Below are 8,054 nucleotides of genomic sequence, written 5' to 3'. Positions count from 1 at the left end.
TTAGTTGTTTTGATTCATAATTTTTATGTTTTGTTTCAATTCAGTGTTTTACTCTCTCATCATTAAAAATTCAAAAATAAAAAAATATCTTTCCTTTATTCTTCTCATAAATTTCGAATATTTGAGTTGACATTTTCAAAAAATTTTCAAAATATAGTTGTTTCTTATGAGCCAAATCAAATTTTCAATTTAAAAATTCTATATTTTTCAAATCTTTTTTCAAAAATCAAATCTTTTTCATTTTTTTCTTTCATAATTTCGAAATTTTCAAAATTTATTTTCAAAATATTTTTCTTATTTCCATTTCATATTTTCGAAATTAATGCTAACAATTAATGTGATTGAATCAAAAATTTTAAGTTTGTTACTTGCCTAGTAAGAAAGGTTCAATCTTTAAACTCTAGAATCATATCTTTTTAGTTTCTTGTTAGTCAAGTAATCAACTTTAATTTCAAAAATAAAATCTTTTTAAATTTGTTTTTCAAATCTCTTTCAAAATAAATTTCAATCACATCTTTTTCAAAATCAGTTTCAAAATCTTTTCTAACTTATCTTTTCAAAATTTATTTTCAAATCTTTTTCAATTAATCCTATCTTTGTGTTTGATTCTTATCTTTTTCAAAACTACCTAACTAATTCTCTCTCTAATTTTCGAAAATCGCCTTCCTCTTTTTTAAAATTCCTTTTTAATTAACTAATTTTTTTAAATTTTAATTTAATTTAACTTCATTTTTCTTTTTAAAATTTTCGAATTCTAACCAAAATTCAAATTAAAAACAAAAATATTTTTATTTTATTTTATTTAATTTTCAAATTGTTCCCTCTCTCATCTCCTTCTCTTCTTATACTTACATAAGGAATCTCTATACTGTGACATAGAGGATTCCATATTTTCTTTTGTGTTCTCTTCTTTTTCATATGAGCAGGAACAAGGATAAGAATATTCTTGTTGAAGCTGATCCTGAACCTAAAAGGACTCTGAAGAGGAAGCTAAGGGAAGCTAAAGCACAACTCTCTGGAGAAAATCTGATAGAAATTTTCGAAAAAGAAGGAGACATGGCCGAAAATAATAACAATGCAAGGAAGATGCTTGGTGACTTTACTGCACCAAATTCCAATTTACATGGAAGAAGCATCTCAATCCCTGCCATTGGAGCAAACAATTTTGAGCTAAAGCCTCAATTAGTTTCTCTGATGCAACAGAACTGCAAGTTTCATAGACTTCCATCAGAAGATCCTTTTCAGTTCTTAATTGAATTCTTGCAAATATGTGATACTGTTAAGACCAATGGGGTTGATCCCGAGGTCTACAGGCTTATGCTTTTCCCGTTTGCTATAAGAGACAGAGCTAGGATATGGTTGGACTCTCAACCTAAAGATAGCCTGAACTCTTGGAATAAGCTGGTCACGACTTTCTTAGCTAAGTTCTTTCCTCATCAAAAGCTTAGCAAGCTTAGAGTGGATGTTCAATCCTTCAAACAGAAAGAAGGTGAATCCCTCTATGAAGCTTGGGAGAGATATAAGCAACTGACCAAAAAGTGTCCTTCTGACATGCTTTTAGAATGGACCATTTTGGATATATTCTATGATGGTCTGTCTGAATTATCAAAGATGTCATTGGACCATTCTGCAGGTGGATCCATTCACCTAAAGAAAACACCTACAGAAGCTCAGGAACTCATTGACATGGTTGCAAATAACCAGTTCATGTACACTTCTGAAAGAAATCCTGTGAGTAATGGGACGCCTCAGAGGAAGGGAGTTCTTGAAATTGATACTCTGAATGCCATATTGGCTTAGAAAAAAATATTGACTCAGCAAGTCAATATGATTTCTCAGAGTCTGAATGGATTGCAAGCTGCATCCAACAGTACTCAAGAGGCATCTTCTGAAGAAGAAACTTATGATCCTGAGAACCCTGTAATAGCAGAGGTGAATTACATGGGGGAACCCTACGGAAATACCTATAATCCCTCATGGAGAAATCATCCGAATTTCTCATGGAAGGATCAACAAAAGCCTCAACAAGGCTTTAATAATGGTGGAAAAAACAGGTTTAGCAATAGCAAGCCTTTTCCATCATCCACTCAGCAATAGACAGATAATTTTGAGCATAATCCATCTAGCTTAGCAAATATAGTCTCTGATCTATCTAAGCCCACTTTAAGTTTCATGAATAAAATAAGGTCCTCCATTAGAAATTTGGAGGCACAAGTGGGCCAGTTGAGTAAAAGAGTCACTGAAACCCCTCCTAGTACTCTCCCAAGCAATACAGAAGAGAATCCAAAACGAGAGTGCAAGGCTATTACCTTACTTGGTGTGGCCGAACCCAAAGAGGAGGAGGAGGACGTGAATCCTAGTGAGGAAGACCTCCTGGGACGTTCACTGACCAATAAGGAGTTTCTCTTTGAGGAACCAAGGAAATCTGAGGCTCATCTAGAGACCATAGAGATTCCATTGAACCTTCTTTTACCATTCATGAGCTCTGATGACTATTCATCTTCTGAAGAAGATGAAGACATTGCTGAAGAGCAAGTTGCTTAATATTTAGGAGCAATCATGAAGCTGAATGCCAAATTATTTTGTAATGAGACTTGGGATGATGAACCTCCATTGCTCATCCAGGAACTAAATGCCTTGGTTCAGCAAACTCTACCTCTAAAGAAACAGGATCCTGGTAAATTTTAAATACCCTGTAACATAGGCACCATGACCTTTAAGAAGGCTCTGTGTGACCTGGGGTCAGGAATAAACTTAATGTCACTCTCTGTAATGGAGAAATTGGGAATCTTTGAGGTACAAGCTGCTAAATTCTCATTAGAGATGGCAGACAAATCTATGGAACATGCTTATGGACTAGTAGAGGACGTGTTAGTAAAGGTTGAAGGCCTTTACATCCCGGCTGATTTCATAATCCTAGACATTGGGAAGGATGAGGATGAATCTATCATCCTTGGAAGACCCTTCCTAGCAATAACAAAGGCTGTGATTGATGTAGACAGAGGAGAGTTAGTCCTTCAACTGAATGAGGACAACCTTGTGTTTAAAACTCAATGATCTCCTTCTGTAACCATGGAGAGGAAGCATGAAAAGCTTCTCTCACTGCAGAGTCAACCAAAGCCCCCACAGTCAAACTCTATGTTTGGTGTTGGGAGGCCACAACCAAACTCTAAGTTTGGTGTTGAACCCCCACATTCGAACTCTATGTTTGGTGTTAGGAGGTCCCAACAATGCTCTGAACATCTGTGAGGCTCCATGAGAGCTCACTGTCAAGCTATTAACATTAAAGAAGCGCTTGTTGGAAGGTAACCCAATGTTATTTAATTATATCTATTTATTTTCTAATGTTATTTTATGTTCTTTTTAGGTTGATGATCATGTGGAGTCACAAAAAAAAACCACTGAAAAATCAAAAACAGAATGAAAAATAGCATTAAAAATAGCTCACCCTGGAGGAAGAACTTACTGGCGTTTAAACGCCAATAAGAAGCATCAAACTGGCGTTTAACGCCAGAAAGAAACATCAAGCTGGCGTTAAACGCCAGAAACAAGCACCAAACTGGCGTTTAACGCCAGAATAGAGCATGGAAGTGGCGTTAAACGCCAGAAACAAGCAGCAAGCTGGCGTTTAACGCCAGACATGCACTATAAGGGCGTTTTGCACGCCTAATTAGAGCAGGGATGCTAAGTCTTTGTCCCCACTGGATCTGTGGACCCCACAGGATCCCCATCTACCCCCTCTTTCTTCTTTTGCTCGAGGACGAGCAAACCTTTTAAGTTTGGTGTGGTAAAAGCATTGCTTTTTATTTTTCTGTAACCATTTATGGCACCTAAGGCCAGAGAAACCTCTAGAAAGAGGAAAGGGAAGGCAAAAGCTTCCACCTCCGAGTCATGAGAGATGGAGAGATTCATCTCAAGGGTCCATAGCTCAGTAGTAGAGCATTTTACTACACATCAAGAGAACCCACTCATGGACCTCAACAAGAGCATGAGGAATTCCCTCATCAAGAAATCCCTGAGATGCCTCAAGGGATACATTTTCCTCCCCACAACTATTGGAGCAACTAAGGATAGGAGCACCAAAAGCACTAAGGAGAAGCAACAAAGACAAGAAAGAGACATAGAGGAGCTCAAGAGCACCATTGGTTCTTCAAGAAAAGGAAGACGCCACCCTCACTAAGGTGGACCCGTTCCTTAATCTCCTTGTTCTTATTTTCCTGTTTTTCGTTTACTATGCTTTATATTTTATTTATGTTTGTGTCTTTACTATATGATCATTAGTGTTTAAGTGTCTATGTCTTAAAGCTATGAATGTCCTATGAATCTATCACCTCTCTTAAAATGAAAAATGTTTTAATTACAAAAGAACAAGAAGTACATGGTTTCGAATTCATCCTTGAAATTAGTTTAATTATTTTGATGTGATGACAATACTTTTTGTTTTCTGAATGAATGCTTGAACAGTGCATATGTCTTTTGATATTGTTGTTTATGAATGTTAAATATGTTGGCTCTTGAAAGAATGATGAAAAAGGAGAAATGTTATTGATAATCTGAAAAATCATAAAAATGATTCTTGAAGCAAGAAAAAGCAGTGAAGAACAAAGCTTGCAGAGAAGAAAAATGGCAAAAAAAAAAAGAGAAAGGAAGCAGAAAAAGCCAAAAGCTCTTAAAATCAAAAGGCAAGAGCAAAAAGCCAATAGCCCTTAAAACCAAAAGGCAAGGGTAATAAAAAGGATCCAAGGCTTTGAGCATCAGTGAATAAGAGGGCCTAAAGGAATAAAATCCTAGCCTAAGCGGCTAAACCAAGCTGTCCCTAACCATGCGCTTGTGGCGTGAAGGTGTCAAGCCAAAAGCTTGAGACTGAGCGGTTAAAGTCGAGGTCCAAAGCAAAAATAGAGTGTGCTTAAGAACCCTGGACACCTCTAATTGGGGACTCTAGTAAAGTTGAGTCACAATCTGAAAAGGTTCACCCAGTTATGTGTCTGTGGCATTTATGTATCCGGTGGTAATACTGGAAAACAAAGTGCTTAGGGCCACAGCCAAGACTCATAAAGTAGCTGTGTTCAAGAATCAACATACTGAACTAGGAGAATCAATAACACTATCTAAATTCTAAGTTCTTATAGATGCCAATCATTCTGAACTTCAATGGATAAAGTGAGATGCCAAAACTATTCAAGAGGAAAAAAGCTACTAGTCCCGCTCATCTGATTGGAGCTAAGTTTCATTGATATTTTGGAATTTATAGTATATTCTCTTATTTTTATCCTATTTGATTTTTAGTTGCTTGGGGATAAGCAACAATTTAAGTTTGGTGTTGTGATGAGCGGATAATTTATACGCTTTTTGGCATTGTTTTTACATAGTTTTTAGTATAATTTAATTAGTTTTTAGTATATTTTTATTAGTTTTTAAATAAAATTCACATTTTTGGACTTTACTATGAGTTTGTGTCTTTCTCTGTTTTTTCAGGTAATTTTTGGCTGAAATTGAGGGACTTGAGCAAAAATCAGATTCAGAGGTTAAAGAAGGACTGCAGATGCTGTTGGATTCTAACCTCCATGCACTTAAAGTGGATTTTCTAGAGCTACAAGAGTTCAAATGGTGCGCTCTCAATTGCGTTAGAACATAGACATTCATGGCTTTCCAGCAATACATAATAGTCCATACCTTGCCCGAGTTTAGATGACGCAACCTGGCGTTCAACGCCAGCTTTCTGCCTTATTCTGGAGTTAAATGCCAGAAACAGGTTACAAACTGGCATTTAACTCCAAGGAAGATCTCTACACGTGAAAGCTTCAATGCTCAGCCCAAGCACACACCAAGTGGGCCCGGAAGTGGATTTTTGTATCATTTACTTATTTCTGTAACCCTAGTAACTAGTTTAGTATAAATAGAACTTTTTACTATTGTGTTAGAAATCTTTTGATCATGTTTTGATGATTGAACCCTCTTTGGGAGGCTAGCCATTCGGCCATGCCTGGACCATTATCACTTATGTATTTTCAACGGTAGAGTTTCTACACACCATAGATTAAGGTGTGGAGCTCTGCTGTTCCTCATGAATTAATGCAAAGTACTATTATTTTTCTATTCAATTCGAGCCTATTTCTTCTCTAAGATATTCATTCGCACACAAGAACATGATGAATGTGATGATTATGTGACGCTCATCATCATTCTCACTTATGAACGCGTGCCTGACAAACACTTCCATTCTACATGTAAACAAGCTTGAATGTGTATCTCTTAGCCTCCTGATCTACGATCAGAGTCTTCGTGGTATAGGCTAGAATTATTGGCGGCCATTCTTGAGAGCTGGAAAGTCTAAACCTTGTCTGTGGTATTCCGAGTAGGATCTGGGAAGGGATCGCTGTGACGAGCTTCAAACTCGCGAGTGCTGGGCGTAGTGACAGACGCAAAAGGATTACTGAATCCTATTCCAGTATGATCGAGAACCGACAGATGATTAGCCGTGCGGTGACAGCGCATTTTGGACCATTTTCACTGAGAGGACGGGATGTAGCCATTGACAATGGTGATGCCCTACATAAAGCTTACCATGGAAAGGAGTAGGAATGATTGGATGAAGACAGCAGGAAGCAGAGGTTCAGGAGGAACAAAAGCATCTCTATACGCTTATATAAAATTCTCACCAATGAATTACATAAGTATTTCTATCCTATTTTATATTTTAATTATATTTTCATTATCCATTCACCATAACCATTTGAAATCCGCCTTACAAGGTGATCATAGATTGCTTCAAGCCGACAATCTCCATTGGATCGACCCTTACTCACGTAAGGTTTATTACTTGGACGACCCAGTGCACTTGCTGGTTAGTTGTGCGAAGTTGTGACAAAGAACAAAAATTATGAACGTGCGCATGAAGTTTTTGGCACCGTTACCAAGGAATGAATGATCACGATTTTGCATACCAGTGTCTGACCTCGATGGGCGAGAGCTACCAAGGTCATGGCATGCCTGTAACCTAAGAAGGTATTATAGCTAGAGAAAAATAAAGATCTTAGGTCAAGGGGCACTCTCTTTCCTGAAAAGGTTTTTTAAGGAGGCGCCAGGCCAAGATCTACCAAGTTGTTCGACCTAGAAAGGTAAGCACTCATATGTATACACTCTTCTTCATATTTCTATTTTTTATCATTTGAAAAAAGTTTCAGATTCCCTAAAAAGTTTCCTACCAAGATATATTAATCTAAGCTCACCAAATTCATCGTCCGATTACAAAGAGGTCGGTAAGGTAAAAACCAAATTCATCATCCGACTACGAAGAGGTTGGCAAGGTGAAAACCAAATTCATCGTCCGATTACGAAGAGATCGGCAAGGTGAAAACTACATCGTCCGATTACAAAGAGGTTGGCAAGGTGAAAATCAAATTCATCGACCAATTATAAAGAAGTCAGCAAGGTGAAAGGTGATAAAAGCAGATTAATGCAAGAAGTTATAAAAAGTAACTCATAAAAGGTGGCCTGATGAGGTCTGACTAAAAATGGATTACTAAAAATAACTTAGTAAGGCCCGACAGAGAAGTCGGACCAATGAAAGGATCACTAAAAAGGGACGAAGACACCTCCAAAAGGCCAAAAGTGCTTCGCTAAAGGGTACAAGTCTCGAAAAGAGACGCTACTTAAAAAGCGAAAGCACGACCTTAAGACAGAGCTAAAAAGTCGTCCAAACAAACTATAAAGAAAAGGTTCCTCATCGGAACACTACCTAAAAAGTTGTTGAAATGTGACTAAAAAGCCCGGGTAGCAAAGTCGTACAGGTCGACGTCAGCTAAGAAGAGGCGCAAGTACGATCTCAAAAAAGAACAAGCCAAAAGGTTGAGAAACAACTTAAGGCTCAAAAGTGCTTAGCTAAAAGGGATAAAACTCCGCTCAAAGAAGGCACGATCTCACAACAAGGCTACAAAAGTCATCCGGGACTAAAAAGGTTCTATATAAAGAACACTAAAAAGTCATCGAACAAAGTCACTAAAAGCCTGGATATCATGCCGCAAGGATAACTTCACCAAAGCAGAAGGTTGTCA

At 37.5% G+C, this 8,054-nt stretch overlaps 1 non-coding gene across 1 annotated transcript; it reads right to left on the bottom strand.

Moving 5' to 3' along the window:
• Window positions 1–1,449: 1,449 nt before the first annotated feature.
• Window positions 1,450–1,557, bottom strand: LOC112773604 (small nucleolar RNA R71). Its single transcript, XR_003188147.1, has one exon. It is a non-coding gene; the product is annotated as a small nucleolar RNA R71 (small nucleolar RNA).
• Window positions 1,558–8,054: the final 6,497 nt, after the last annotated feature.

Source organism: Arachis hypogaea, chromosome 18 (assembly GCF_003086295.3).
Source record: "Arachis hypogaea cultivar Tifrunner chromosome 18, arahy.Tifrunner.gnm2.J5K5, whole genome shotgun sequence".
NCBI classification, from domain to species: Eukaryota; Viridiplantae; Streptophyta; class Magnoliopsida; order Fabales; family Fabaceae; genus Arachis; species Arachis hypogaea.
Note: the sequence above shows the minus strand (reverse complement) of the source record. Positions and strands in the feature narration are given on the sequence as shown.